Here is a 16,322-nt window from a genome sequence, read left to right on the forward strand (position 1 = left end):
TTTTTCTAGTTCTTTTAGATGTAGGGTCAAGTTGTTTATTTGAGCTTTTTCTAGCTTCTTGAGGTATGCCTGTAATGCTATAAACATACCTCTCAGGACAGCTTTTGCGGTGTCCCATAAATTTTGAGTTGATATATGCTCATTATCGTTTGTTTCTAGGAATATTTTAATTTCTTCTCTGATCTCATTGTTAACCCATTCATTATTTAATAACATGCTATTTAGTTTCCAAGTGTTTGAATGTTTTTTAGTTTTTCTGTTGTGGTTGATTTCTAGTTTCATACCGTTGTGATCAGAGAAAGTGTTTGATATGATTTCAATCTTCTTAAATTTGTTGAGACTGCTTTTGTGCCCTAACATGTGGTCTGTTCTAGAGAATGTACCATGAGCGCTTGAAAAGAATGTATATTCTGCAGTTTTAAGGTGAAAAGTTCTGAAGATATTTATTAAATCGAGTTGATCTAATATGTCCTTTAAGTCTACTGTTTCTTTGTTAATTTTCTTTCTTGAGGATCTACCTAATGATCTTAATGAGGTATTGAAATCCTCTACTATTATAGTATTGCTCTTGATCTCGCCCTTTAAGTCCATCAAAGTCTGCTTTATATATTTAGGTGCTCCTATATTAGGTGCGTAGATATTTATAATGGTTATATTTTCTTTTTGGATTGCTCCCTTTATCATTATATAGTGACCTTCTTTTTCTCTTACTATGGTCTTTGTTTTAAAGACCATTTTGTCTGATATAAGTATTGCTACCCCAGCTTTGTTTTCATTTCCATTTGCGTGAAATACTATTTCATCCTTTTATCTTCAGTCTGTGTGCATCTTTTGATATAAGGTGTCTCTTGTAGACAGCATATGTATGGGTCCTGTTTTCTTATCCACGCAGCTACCCTATGTCTCTTGATCAGATCATTTAATCCATTTACATTTAAGGTTATTATTGATATGTAATTGTTTTTTGCCATTTTATTCTTTAAAACTGTATTCCTCTTTTGTTATATTCTTTATCTGCTTTGATCTGTTTACAACAGGTCCCTTAGAATTTCTTGCAGCCTTGGTTTGGTTGTAGTGAATTCCTTCAGGGTTTTTTGTCTGTAAAGCTTTTTATTTCTCCTTCAATTTTAAAAAATAGCCTTACTGGATAAAGTAGTCTTGGTTGTAGGCTCTTGTTCTGCATTACTTTGAATATTTCTTGCCATTCCCTTCTGGCCTCAAGTGTTTCTGTTGAGAAGTCAGAAGTCATCCTTATGAGGGCTTCCTTTGTAAGTGATAGTCTTTTTTGTCTAGCAGCTTTTAATATTTTCTCTTTATCATTTACCTTTGGTATTTTAATTATGATGTGTCTTGGTGTTGATTTCTTTAGGTTTCTCCTTAATGGAGTTCTCTGTGCTTCCTGAACATGGGAGAGGTTTTTCTGCCTTAATTGAGGGCAGTTTTCAGCTATGATATGCTTGAACAAAGTCTCTATCCCTTGTTCTTTCTCTTCTTCTTCAGGAACCCCTATCATGCAGATGTTATTTCTTTTCATGTTTTCACAGAGCTCTCTAAGAGTTTCCTCAGACTTTTTGAGTTTCTTTTCTTTTTTCTGCTCTGCTTCCATGCCTTTATTTATCATGTCCTCTAACTTGCTGATTCAATTCTCCGCTTCATCCATCCTGCTTTTAATTCCTTCAATTGTGTTCTTTATTTCAGATATTGTATTTGTCATATCTGACTGATTCTTTTTTATTATTTCAATGTCCTTTTTTATATTTGCTATTTCTTTATTTAGGTTTTCATAATTAACATCTATTGTTGTTCTAGTATCTTTGAGCATCCTAACAATCGTTATTTTAAACTCTGCATCAGGTAATTTGGTTATATCTGATTCATTTAGGTCCTTTTCTGGGGATTTCTCTTGGTACATTTGTGTTGCCTTTCTCTGCCTCGCATTTTTCTGTTTAAAGGAAGGTTTTGGCCCCTGGAGTCCACTGGGTATGGCCTCTGTTCTAGAGGTATGGTCTGTCTGTAGGCCCGCCACCGCCTCTTCTGTTGCTGCCTATGGCTTTTGGGTTTGGGCGTTGCCAGTGCCTGCCCACTGGGGCTCTTGCTGTGGTTTCCGCCTCTCTATCACGGGAGTGGCTGGGCTCACGTGCTCGGATGCACAAGCCTTGGTGGCCTTGGCCTTTGCCCTGCCCCCATGGGTGGTGTTATGCTTGGTCCTGAGGGCAGTGGCGAGCACCTTTGCTCAGCTGCGGGTCTCCCTCTGTTTCTGGGCTTTTGCCCTGCCCTTGCAGGAGGAGCCCACTCGTGGAATGGCTGCTAGCCTTGGCTCTACTCCTAATTTAGAGCTCTCTTTCCCCCTTTTGCCAACTTCTATTATGAATCTACCTCTGCCACCCAGCTTAGTGTATCCCAAGGTTCTCTTTACCAAGCCACAGTCACAGAGCTTCAGGTAAAAGCAACCTGGTCTCATCTCTCCAGGCAGAGGAGAACAGAAGCTCCATTTCCACACATGCTGCAGATGGCTTTTCCAGTCTACCTGAATCATTACCAGTTAGAAGCAGTGGTCATTGGGACTTGGACGTGAGCTACAAAGTATAGAATTGTGACTACAATTCCAGTGCCATGTGGTCTTTTCCTGGATGTGGACTTTTCCTGGACTCCTGCTCCTTGTGACAGCTCCTAACAGACTGAACTGGAGTTGGATTGCATTTTTGCAGAGATTTGGCATGGTGTTGGGGCCAACTTGGACTTGGTGAACATGATAAGGACACTACTCTTTTATGGATTCTTGCTGTATTGGCCAAGAGTTTGCTTGAAGGCTTTAATCACTGTAAAAAAAAAATAGAAGACTGGATAAAGAAGATGTGGCACATATAAACCATGGTATGCTATTCAGCCATAAGAAATGATGACATTGGATCACTTACAACAAAATGGTGGGATCTTGATAACATTATACAGAGTGAAATAAGTAAGTCAGAAAAAAACAAAAACTGCAGGATTCCATACGTTGGTGGGACATAAAAATGAGACTAAGAGACTTGGACAGAAGTGTGGTGGTTATGGGAGATGGGGGTGGGAAGGAGGGTGAAAGGGAGGGATGGGGGTGGGGCACAGAGAAAACTAGATGAAAAGTGACAAAGGACAATCTGACTTTGGGTGATGGGTATGTAACAGAATTGAATGACAAGATAACCTGGACATGTTTTTTTTTTGAATATATGTACCCTGATTTATTGATGTCACCCCATTAAAATAAAAATTTATTAAAAAAAACTCTTAGCAAAGTGGAAATATAGGGAACATACCTCAACATGATAAAGTCCATCTATGACAAACCCACAGCCAACATCATACTCAATGGGCAAAAATTAAAAGCAATCCCCTTAAGATCAGAAACAAGGCAGGGGTGCCCCCTTTCATGACTCCTATTCAACATACTTCTGGAAGTCCTAGCTGCAGCAATCAGACAAGAAGAAGAAATAAAAGGCATCCAAATTAGAAAAAAAGAAGTGAAACTATCATTATTTGCAGATGATATGGTATTGCATATAGAAAACCCTAAAGTCTCAGTCAAAATACTAATGGACCAGATAAATGAATTCAGCAAGGTGGTAGGTTATAAAATCAATACTCAGAAATCAGAGGCATTTTATACACCAACAATGAACTGTCAGAAAGAGAAATTAAGGAAACAATCCCCTTCACTATTGCAACCAAAAAAATATAGTACCTTGGAGTAAATTTAACCAAGAACATTAAAGACTTCACTCAGAAAATTATAAAACATTGATCAAAGAAATCAAGAAAGATACAAACAAGTGGAAGCATATACTGTGCTCATGGTTAGGAAGAATAAATATTAAAATGTCTATATTACCCAAAGCAATTTATAAATTCAATGCAATACCAATTAAAATACCAATGACACACTTAAAAGCGATAGAACACATATTCTAAAAATTTATATGGAACCAGAAAAGAACATGAATAACCTCTGCAATCTTGCAAAGGAAGAATAAAGTGGAAGGTATCACACTTTTGATCTCAAGCTATACAACAAGGCCATTGTACTCAAAACAGTTTGGTACTGGCATAAGAACTGGCATATAAATCAATGGAACAGAACAGAGAACTCAGAAATTAACCCACAGCTTTATGAACAACTGATATTTGACAAAGGAGGTAAGAGCATATAATGGAGTAAGGAGAGTTTCTTTAATAAATGGTGTGGGGAAAATTGGACATCCATTATATAAATGGTGTTTGGGAGGGTTTCACTGAACTGACAATCAGGCAGAAGTTTGAGGAGGCAGAAGAGTATAAGCCATGTAAAGAATTAGGGGAAGAGTGTTCTAAGCAGAGGGAACAAATGGGGCAGCAGAGTTGCTGAACAGAAGGGCTTTTTGTTGTTGTTCGAGCCAGTAAATGTGGCAGAGGTTTGTAGAAGGAAGTCTGAGAGTTACTAGGGGGTCCAGGTCATGTAAGAAACATTATAAAACTTTGGTTTTTCTGCTGAGTGTGATGGGGAGCTACTGGAAGTTTCTGAACAGAGGAGTGGCATGAATTGTCCCATTTTTAAAGGAACCACTGGATTTATATTGAAAATGAACAGCAGGAGGGCACAGTGGAAGTAGAGAGACAAGTTAGAAGGCAATTATTACAATAATCTAGGTGAGAAAATAAGATGCATTTATTATTCTTTTGAGACAAAAGGGGCAAAGGTGGGAGGGGAAATGGGAGTAGAAAGAGAAGGTATAAGGAAAATTGAGATATAGCCAAAGAGGTTTTCCATAGTGTAGTGGATACGGGGTGTTTTAAGAAGGTGGGAGTGAAATAAGTAAGTCAGAAAAAAACAAAAACTGATAAAGGGAGAGCCGGCTCCCAAGTCAGGCCACAAGCCTCAGTTCCGTGGGTGGGGCAAAGCTGTGCTCCTGTGCCCTTGCTCAGGGGCTATTCTTCACCCCTTCCGGGTTCCTGCCCTTTTCCCACAGGCTGGATTACAGGCTGCAGGCAGCTGGGCTTGACTGCTTTTGCAGGCCTACTCCTCCCCAGCCAGGCAAGACTGAGGTCACACCTGGGCCCAGTGGCAGCCAGCAGGCTTCCACCCCTCCAGACAGAACCACCCCTCTGTGTCCCACCACTGTCCACCCTCCAGTGAGCCCTCAGCCATGTGGGGTGTGGGTGCTGCAGCTCAGACCCTAACACTCACTACTGTAGCCCCGAAAGCTCCCTCCTTCTAAGCAACTCTGCTCTCAGTGCCGTGGGGGAGCTTGTTTGGCTGGTGTCCTGCTTCCCTTTGCTGGTATTGCTGTTTCTAGGGGAAATATTCACTTCAGATTTGGGGAGGGACTCATCCCAGGGGTTACGGTGGCTATCTCCCAAAGTGTTTCTCCCTGTGCCTCCCAAATTACATTCTTTTCCTGCTACTCTGGTATCTCCTCTCTCCCCGTCCCCTGGAGCCCTGGGTGAGTGGTTGTGAGAGAGCTGTTCTGCGCGGTCCCTTTAAGAAGAATCCTGGGTCTGAGAAGTCAGACTCTTTCTCACAAACAGTATCTTATCTTGTTTCACAGATATATACTGTCCTTATGCCTCTTCTAGGCTCTGGGGCTGCAGGCTGGGGCTTTGTTCCTGGGGCTCAGGACCCTCCCTTCTCTGCTAAACTCACTTCCTGCCGCGCGAGTCTCTCCCAGCTGCCATATGCTCCAGGGTGCTGGGCTGCCCTCTCCGCATTTCCGCTTTTTCTACCAGTCTTGGAGTGGCTTTTTTCAGTGTTCCTTGGTTGAAGCATCCTCTCAGTTTAGTCCAAAGTTGGTTTTTCCAGATGATAGTTCTTAAAATTGTTTTGTAATCCACTTTAGTTCTGGGAGGTGGATGTTGGTACATCCGCCTACTCCAGCACCATCTTTCCTCTCTGCTCCTTTTCTTTATATCTGCTGAGAGTTTTGATCATAAATGAGTGCTGGATTTTATGAAATGCTTTTTCTGCATCTATTGAAATTATCATGTGGTTTTTCTCCTTCCTTTTGTTTATGTGATGAATCATATTGATTGATTTGCAAATATTGTACCAGCATTGCCTCCACAGAATAAATCCTACTTGATCATAGTGTATGATTTTTTATATATAGTGCTGGATCCAGTTGGCTAATATTTTGTTGAGAATTTTAGCATGTAAATTCATCAGGGATATTGGCCTATAATTTTTTTCTTTGTGTTGTCTTTGCCTGGTTTTGGAATCAGGATTATGCTCACCTCATAAAAGAAGCTTGGAAGTCTTCCTTCCTCTTGAATTTTTTTAAATATCTTGAGAAGGATAGGAGTTAGTTCTTCTTTGAATATTTGGTAGAATTTACTTGTGAAGCCATCAGGCCCTGGACTTTTCTTTTTTGGGAGTTTTTTGATAAATGTTTCTATCTCATTTGTTGTAATTGGTCTGTTTAGGTTTTCTGATTCTTCCAGATTAATTTTTGGAAAATTATATGTTTCAAGGACTTTGTCCATTTCATCTAGGTAGTCTAGTTTTTTGGTATATAGTTCTTCATAGTATTTTCTTACAATATTTTGTATTTCTGTTGTCAGTTGTTATTTCTCCACACTCATTTCGAATTTTATTTATTTGAGTCCTCTCTCTTTTTTTCTTGGTGAGTCTGATTAAAGGTTCATCAATCTTGTTTACCTTTTCAAAGAACCAGCTCCTGGTTTAATTGATCCTCTGTATTGTTTCTTTAGCCTCTATGCCATTTATTTCCACTCTGATCTTTATTATTTTCTTCCTTCTACTACCTCTGGGCTTTGCTTGCTGTTCTTTTTCTACTTCTTTTAGATGCAGATTTAGGTTGTTCATTTGAGCTTTTTCTAGCTTCTTAAAATATACCTGTAGTGCTATGAACTTCCCTCTCAGTACTGCTTTTGCTGTGTCCCATAAATATTGTGTTGTTGTATGTTCATTATCATTCCTTTCTAGAAACTTTTTATTTCTTCTTTGATCTCATTGTTAAGCCATTTGTTATTTACTAACATGCTATTTAGTTTCCAAGTGTTTGAGTATTTTTCGGTTTTTCTGTTGTGGTTGATTTCTAGTTCTATGCCATTATGATCAGAGAAAGTGCTTGATATGATTTCAATTTTCTTAAATTTGTTGAGACTGCTTTTGTGTCTAACCTGTGGTCTACCCTAGAGAATGTACCATGAGCACTTGAAAAAAATGTATATTCTGCTGCTTTAGAGTAGAAGGTTCTGAAGATATCTATTAAATTGATTTGATCTAGTGTATCCTTTATGTCTGCTGTTTCTTTGTTAATTTTCTTTCTTGAGGATCAATCTAGTGATGTTAATGAGGTATTGAAATTTCCTACTATTATAGCATTGCTGTTGATCTCGCCCTTTAAATCCATCAAAGTCTGCTTTATATATTTAGGTGCTCCTATTTTAGGTATGTAGATATTTATAACAGTTATATCTTCCTGTTGGATTGCTCCCTTTATCATTACATAGTGACCTTCTTTATGTCTTATTATAACCTTTGTTTTAAAGTCCATTTTGTCTAATATAAGTATTGCTACCCCAGCTTTTTTTTTTATTTCCATTTGTGTGAAATATTTTTTTCCATCCTTTTATCTTCAGTCTATGTGCATCTTTTGTTTTAGGGTGTGTCTCTTGTAGACAGCATATGTATGGGTCCTATTTTCTTATCCACGCAGCTACCCTATATCTTTTGATCAGATCATTTAATTCATTTACATTTAAGGTTATTATTGATATGTAGTTGTTTATTGCCATTTTATTCTTGAAACTGTATTCCTCTTTTGCTATATTCTTTTTCTCCTTTGATCTATTTACAACAGACCCCTCAGGATTTCTTGCAGCCTTGGTTTGGTTGTAGTGAATTCCTTCATGGTTTTTTTGTCTGTAAAGCTTTTTATTTCTCCTTCAATTTTAAAAAATAGCCTTGCTGGATAAAGTAGTCTTGGTTGTAGGCTCTTGTTCTGCATTACTTTAAATATTTCTTGCCATTCCCTTCTGGCCTCAAGTGTTTCTGTTGAGAAATTGGAGGTCATCTTCATGGGGGTTCCTTTGTAGATGATATCCTTTTTTTCTCTAGCAGCTTTTAATATTTTCTCTTTATCACTAAGCTTTGGTATTTTAATTATTATGTGTCTTGGTGTAGATTTCTTTGGGTTTCTCTTTAATGGAGTTCTCTGTGCTTCTTAAACTTGTGAGATTTTTTTTGCCTTAATTTAGGGAAGTTTTCAGCTATGATATGACTGAACAAAGTCTCTATCCTTTGTTCTTTCTCTTCTTCTTCTTAGGTAACCACTATGATGCAGATGTTATTTCTCTTCATGTTGTCACAAAGCTCACTAAAAATTTTCTCAGACTTTTTGTGTTTCTTTTCATTTTTCTACTCTGCTTTCATGCCTTTGTTCAACCTTTCCTCCAACTCATTAATTCGATCCTTAGCTTCATCCATCCTGTTTTTAATTCCTTCCTTTGTAATGTTTATTTCTAATATTGTGTTTGTCATCTCCAACTGTTCCTTTTTTAATATTTTAATGTCCTTTTTATACTTGATATTTCTATATTTAAGGTTTCATGGTGATAATTCATTGTTGTTTAAGATCCCTAAGCACCCTAACAATCATTATTTTAAACTCTCCATCTGGAAGTTTGGTTATTTTCATATCACTCAGATCATTTTATGGAGATTTGTCTTGTGGTTTCATTTGGATTGCACTTCTTTGTTTTCTCATTATATCTGTGTGTTTGTGTGTATTGTTTGTAGAGCTGGTTGAGTCTAGGTTTGGTGTTGTCTGCCTCCAGTTTTCAGTTATATTATTTCTAAGTCTCATTGGGTTGACATCAGCTGTTATTTGTAATCCACTGTGGGATTTGACTTTTCTAGCAGAGTGGCTTTGAAATCTTGATTTGTTTGTTTTCTTCTCAGTTATCTTATCTGTTTTTTGTTTTGATGGTTGCTTTGTCTTCACAATACCTGACGTGCCCTAAGTTTTCAGTAAATATTTGATGAAGTAAATCAAAATGGGGTGGGTTTTTTTGCTCAGAGTATCTTAGCTATCAGTAGTATCTCCTGTGCTTGTACTAAAATCCTTCTTTCATCAATCAGCTTATTAGGTATTTTTTTAAATAAAAACTCTCCTCCCTAAATTGAGGGTTTGGCTGAATTTTAAGAAAATGACCTTTACACATCTTTCAGCCAAGCTCTACCTGCCTTTGTGGTGGCCATAAAGAAGTGCTTCTCAGATTCCCCTTCAACTTAAGAATCTGCTGCAAGAAGTGCAGTTGGCTGACACACTCCACCTTCATGACACACCACGGATTCACACCTGCACCGAGGGCTCATCTCACCAGCTGTTCCCTTCCAGTAATGAAATACAAAGGGCATACTGGTGCTGGGCCACACCTGCTCCACACAAAACTACAATGGACATTGTCTGCTCTGAAGCTCCTATTGCCTTGGCCAACACTTACCCAAATTTGACTGTAGTCTGAGACTCTTCTTATCCAACTTAATCTCTTTTCATGGGTGTCAACACCTACATCTATCTGTAGGTTCTCTATGAATTCCTGATCCCTCCTCTTTAATTTTTTGACAAATATTTCTTTAATAATTCTCTTATACTTCAAATTCTTCTCTGGAGAGGATCCTGATATTGTCTTCTAGGCATTTTCACTTAAGTATTACTGGAGTCAGCTTAAATTCAACTTGTTCAAAACCAAACTCAAGAGACTTTTTTAAAACTTGGCTAAGAACAATGAGGATCAGGTTGGAGCACTTGAAAATCAACACTGGTGGTGGGGAGCAATGGCAATGAAACCTATCTCCTGGGATGGAGCATAGCAGTACCCCAGTCCAGGCCACCTCTGGTGGGAATGAATTGCTCACATAATTGAGTTGCTCAGGTATGAAGAACATCTAGGTTTTGTATAAGAGGCACCAATATTTGGAGTAGAAATTTTTAGAATACAATAGGTTTGAATAATTTTTACTCTAACATTTATTAAAATAATAGTGCAAACTGATTGTTAAAAGACTGAGTTTTGGGCCCTGGCCAGTTGGCTCAGTGGTAGAGCGTCAGCCTGGCATGCAGGTGTCCCGGGTTTGATTCCCAGCCAGGGCACACAGGAGAGGCACCCATCTGCTTCTCCACCCCTCCCCTTCTCCTTCCTATCTGTCTCTCTCTTCCCCTCCTGCAGCCAAGGCTCCATTGGAGCAAAGTTGGCCCAGGTGCTGGGGATGGCTCTCTGGCCTCTGCCTCAGGTGCTAGAATGGCTCTGGTTGCAACAGAGCAATGCCCCAGAGTGGCAGAGCATTGGCCCCTGCTGGGCATGCCAGGTGGATCCCGGTTGGGCACATGCAGGAATCTGTCTGACTGCCTCCTTGTTTCCAACTTCAACTTCAGAAAACAAAAAAAAAGACTGAGTTTTGGATAAATTTGACATAAAGTGTATTAAAATAAAATAAAATAATAGTAAAGTTTTCACTTTTAAAAAAGCTCTAAATTTTATATTTAAATAAATATGCAAAGGTTAAAAACAAGTAAGATAAATGGTAAAGTATTTAAGCTGGTAAAATTTTACCATCTTCCCTGTTGTTTGTATTCTTCCACCAGTGCAGTTAAGATATTTGTGATCTATGATCCAAGTAGTTTAAACAGCTTCAAATTACTGTATAAATATTGTGGAAGTTTCAGAATAGACATTTCTGTCTTTATTAAAAGTTGTAGGCCCTGGCCGGTTGGCTCAGTGGTAGAGCATCAGCCCGGGGTATGGATGTCTAGGGTTTGATTCCCAGTCAGGGCACACAAGAAAGGTGACCATTTGCTTCTCTCCCCCTCCTTTTCCCTTCTCTCTCTCTTCCCCTCCCACAGCCATTGGCTAAATTGGTTCAAGTGTTGGCCACAGATGCCGCGGATAGCTCAGTTGATTCAAGCATCAGCCCCAGATGGGGGTTGCTGAGTGGATCCTGGTCAGGGTGCATGCAAGAGTTTGTCTCTTTATCTTCCGTCCTCTCACTTACAAAAAAAAAAGTTAGAATTTCTAATTATAGCTTGTTCCATGTCACAATAAGACAACTTTTCTGAATGAAGACATTGAAAGTATAAATTTATTTAAGATGTTGCCATTTCATAGGAAAATGGTAGTATAAGAATAACTACATGTCTCTATGATAATTTGGAGTGTTTTTTCTTTCAGATGTGATATTTTCTTTGGGTTTCTGCCTTTTAGCTCCTGAAATAGGTTTCATCTAAACAGAGCATGTCAAACCTGCTAGTACATGGAACAATATAAAAATAGGCTGCAGAAGACTCTATAATCTTAAGTATGAGGAACTATGCTAATTTGGGAGATAGCCATATTAACAGTTTTTAATAGACACAGAAGTAGTTGACTTGAAGTAAGTTTACATCAAATAGTTATATGTTAAGTATCTTCAAAAACAATCTGATCATTATTTCAAGTGAAACATAATTTTAGGAAACAAACTGAAAAACTAGAATTTCAGGAAAAAATATCTAACACCTTTTTGTGCAGTCTTAATGCATTTTGGACTTGCCACCAGGTGTTGAAGTGTGTTTTCAGTGAGTCAGAGACACTTCACCTAGCTTGGGTTTTTATTCTTCTGTATCAAAAAATCATCATTTAATTTTTAGAAGCATTGTGAAAACTTCTCATGGGCAGAAAATGGTTATGATGTGAATTATAGATAACAGAATTTTTCAAATGCTTTTGACTGTGGTATTAAGCATCTTAATGCAGATAATATCACCAAGGTAAGAAAATTAGATAATGCATAGAAGGAATAAATGGTATTAAAATATAAACCATCAAAAGGGACTGTATTAGCCTGCTCAGGATGCTATAACAAAATGCCATTGGCTGAGTGGCTTGAACAACAGATATTTATTTCTCACAGTTTTAGAGACTGGGAAATCCAAGATCAGGTGCCTGTACAGTCAGATTCCAGGTGAAAACTGTCTTCTTGCCTTATAAATGGGTGGCTTTTTGCTGTGTCCTCACATTGCAGAAAGAGAGAGAGAGAAAGTTCTCTGGTTTCTTCTTATAAGAGCATTAATTCCATTAAGAGGTCTCACCTTCCAAATACAGTTGATCCTTCAACATCATAAGGGTTAGGGGCACTAACCCCATGTGGTCAAAAATCTACATATAATTTTTTACTTTCCCAAATATATACCTATTAAGAGCCTACTATTACTGGAATCTCTATGAATAGTATAAATATTCAATTAACATATATTTTGTATGTTATATATGTTATATACTATATTCTTACAATAAACTAAAGTAGAGAAAAGAAAATGCTATTAAGAAAATCACAAAGAAGAGAAAATACATTTACATTATTTATTGGAGGAGAAATCTATGTATAAGTGGGCCCATGCAGTTTAAGCACATATTGTTACAGAGTCAACTATACCATCATGTTAGGGATTAGGACTTCAACATAAGATTTGGGATGGCACAAATATTCAGTTTACAGGAGATTCTATATTGGAAGTTCCTGTTTTGTAGCAACATTTTTTATTCTGGAAAATACAAGGACTCTATAAAAATAATGTCCCAGTATAGGGTGGAGGTTGATGAGAATACAAACAGTTCGAGGCTGAAGATTTTGTATCATTAACTCCTGAATATGAGAGATAACTAAATCAGAATCAATCTTTAGCCATGGATATATGGGATGACATGCCCAAACATACAAATACCCAACCAAAAAAGACTCCCAACCTTCTTTCTTAGAATAGCCTTCAAAACCTATATCTAATGTACTAAGAATGTTGATCATTGAATAAAGTAATATAAAGGACTGGCAGAAATCTGGGTTCCCAGGAATAGAAAATATTTAGTCACACAGCCAGTTCAGAAAAAGACAGGTCCAAATAGCATTAATGTGTAGTCCTTAAATGTGCTGCTCCTCTTGCAAAAACCCAGAATAGAAAAGCCAGACTAATGAAACTAATGGCAAGACTTCTGTCATTCATGAGTTTACGTATAATTTTAATACTTTCCAATCAACTCCAAAGAATGTTAGTGCAAAAAAAATTAATAAACGAGTATAATCACTCAAATTTTTCTTCCCTGTTGAGAATATTAATCAACAGCCTCCTTTACCCAAACTAATTTGTTGGACACTAATAAAAAGTACAAATTATTGCAAACCTTAAAAAGGTACATAGTGGAAAAGAAATGTGAAGATGGAATTCAGGTTGGTCCTAGCTTTGCATAATAGCAATAATATTGTCCAGAAAGGGATATCAATCAAAATTTGGATGAAAATTACATTCCTTAAAATAGTGGCAATGCTGCTGTGATTTCCCAACAAACTATTTAGGGTTCAAACTTTCCATATACTTATGTGAATACATAGAAAGCACTTGAAAAAGTGTCTGATACATAACAAACTCTTGATAATGTTATGTATTATAGAATGTAACAGAAAGTTTAGCTGCAATCAGCTCTGGGCTTACAATAAATGTAGCATATACTTTACATTAGTCATAGCTCTGCACTCGGGCGTGTTTGGCTTGTTACTCACATGTACCAGGTTAAGTACTATATTCTGAAACTTACAGTATGGCTATAAAAATGAGATAAATACAAAAAAATTATAATGGGCATGAGAAATAATTATAAAATTAAATTATATGGTATAAATCAATTGCTAATCAAATTTGAGAAGAGGAGGAAATCAAAGCAGCCTGGAATCCAGGATTTCCTAAAAAATGCAGAAATGACTTAAAATAAAAAATGATTTTTGCAAAGATAGAATGTAAATGTGAAAAGCATTTAATTTGAAAAACTACAAATAACATGCTCAGATATTTTTGGAAAAGTTTTTTTATCGGCATATTATTTACTTTTTCACCTCTTTTAAGGAACAAAATTAGATTAAGGCAAGTGCTCAGTGATACAGAAATGTAAACTTTTTTACCAAGAATTAGTTTAACAAGTCAAAAAATTAATGTCCTTTCTATTTATTTCAAATTTATATAATTAATTCAATATCAATTTGATTTTGGAGTTGTATTGAATTGTAGAATATTCCAAATCTTAGAAAAGCCTGGAAAGATGGACAAGGCTTATAGGTCACTCAGGCAAGTTACTGCCATGTGTCATACCTCACAGCAAATTTATTCACATTACTTTGTGGTCTCTGTGGTCTGGCCCCAGCAGGACTAGTCTACAAAACAAATTTTGTTAAAAAAAAAAACACCTACATCATTCCCTTTCCTGTATAAGGACAGGTGCAGCCCTGTTTATTCCACAAAGTGCCAGAAAAGGCAACAGTAGACCAAGCCAGAATGCCTTCCCTGGGCTTCAGCAACAGTGCTCATGACTGGCACTCTGGAAAAGGGATGAGATTGAGCAGAAGGAGAGCCATAGAAATGGAAGATGAAAACAATGAGTAAAAAAAGAAAAGAGAGAGAGCTGAAAATGAGGAAAAAATAAATTTGGTTTCTTTCTTCATTTCTCTTTCTGAAAGTTTAGGAATTTTGCTAGGTATAGCTTGTTAACCAAAATCATTTTACATTGGGCATATTAAACATGATGCTGATAAAATATATCACTTTGTTAAATCTATAAACAATGTTAAAATATGTGTTATCCCCTATTTAAAAGATAAAACAATATGTAAACAAAAATAGTGTGTCAAGACAAGTTGTGACATTGATCTCATTGGCCTTAGATTGAGATTTTGGCTATTATCCTGCTTTTCATTCTGTTGGCTGTGTGATTTCAGCCTCTATTTACTCATGTGTAAAATGAGAACAAAATCATCACCCATCTCATAAGCTATTAGAGGATGTTAATAGATCGAATATGGATCCCAAAAAGATCAATTTGGGATCATTCTGGATTTAGGGCAGGCCATAAATCTAATGACAGGTATCCTTATAAATGACAAGAGACACAAAGGGGTAGGCCATGTGAAAACTAAGACAGAGAATGGAGTTATGCAGCTACTAGCCGGGAAGTGCAAAGAATTGCCAGCAGTCACTAGAATTTAAAAAAGAGACATATGATTCTCCCTTCCTCACAGTCTTCAGAAGAAACCAACCTTGCCAACACCTTCATTTAGGAATTCTGCCCCCCAGAATTATGAGAGAATAAATTTTTGTTATTTCAAGCCATCTACTGTATGATAAAGCTTAAAACAGCCCTAACATAGACTCAAATGAAATATTATGTATGAAAGCAGTTGCTCAATTTTTCACTAAAAGTTATTTTAATCTCTTCTGAAAGTTAGAAATATTTTTGGACTACAAAAGTAAAATTTATATTTTTGCCTGAAGGAGACATCTTCCATTGTCTCTTATGAAAAGATAGCGCAAGCATTTAAAATATATCATTAAGATATTTTAGTTACAAGCAACAGAATAAACTCAGGCTAGTACAAACAAAAAAGTAGAAAACCTTCTATATAAGAAGCAAGAGTATTGAAAGGAAGACACAAGAGTACCTCTGAGATTCAGAGGAAGAATTGAACGATCAGGATTTAGAGTTGTTAGAAGGTATTTCTGGATTTTAACCAACAAATCAGAACGTATGTAGTTTTTTATCTTGGACTGAAACATATTGTTTCGGTAGTATTTCCCTTCCCTAAAAAAAATAACAATTGAGGCAGTGATGTGCTTGAGCCAGTTCACACTGGTTCAATAGAACCAATACCTAAGTTTCATTGAGATCGGTGAACCAGTTGTTAAAATGGCACTTGTATTCAGGGTTTTCTCTAAGGTGGGTGGCAGCCGCCCAATGTAAAAATCACAAATTTACATTTCTTACTCTTTTTTAATGTTCATCTTTACAACAGCATATTCTTTTTTTTTAGATTTTATTTATTTATTTTATAAAAGAGAGAGAGAGAGAGAAGGGGGAAGAGCAGGAAGCATCAACTCCCATATATGCCTTGACAAGGGTTTTGAACTGGAGACCTCAGCATTCCAGGTTGATGTTTTATTTACTGCTCCACCACAGGTCAGGAAACAAGAATGTATTCTGAGTTCCCATAGTAATATTCATTCTGTCCATAGGTGGAAAAAAATTGCAAGTGGGGATGCCAATCAAGCAATATGAAAATATCTTAAATAACAGTTTTATTGCTTTTTGTCAGGAATTATTTAATATTTTTTCATTATTTTTAAAGTCTTTTTTTATAACATAATCTAGTTTTGTGTACTTCTTTTATTGTTCTTATTTAAGTATTAAATGCATGAAATAATAAACTGCCTTTTGGTATATCATTTTTTTATACTTAAAATGGTCATTAGGGCAGAGAACCAGCTGTT

This window comes from Saccopteryx bilineata, chromosome 4 (assembly GCF_036850765.1).
Source record: "Saccopteryx bilineata isolate mSacBil1 chromosome 4, mSacBil1_pri_phased_curated, whole genome shotgun sequence".
NCBI classification, from domain to species: Eukaryota; Metazoa; Chordata; class Mammalia; order Chiroptera; family Emballonuridae; genus Saccopteryx; species Saccopteryx bilineata.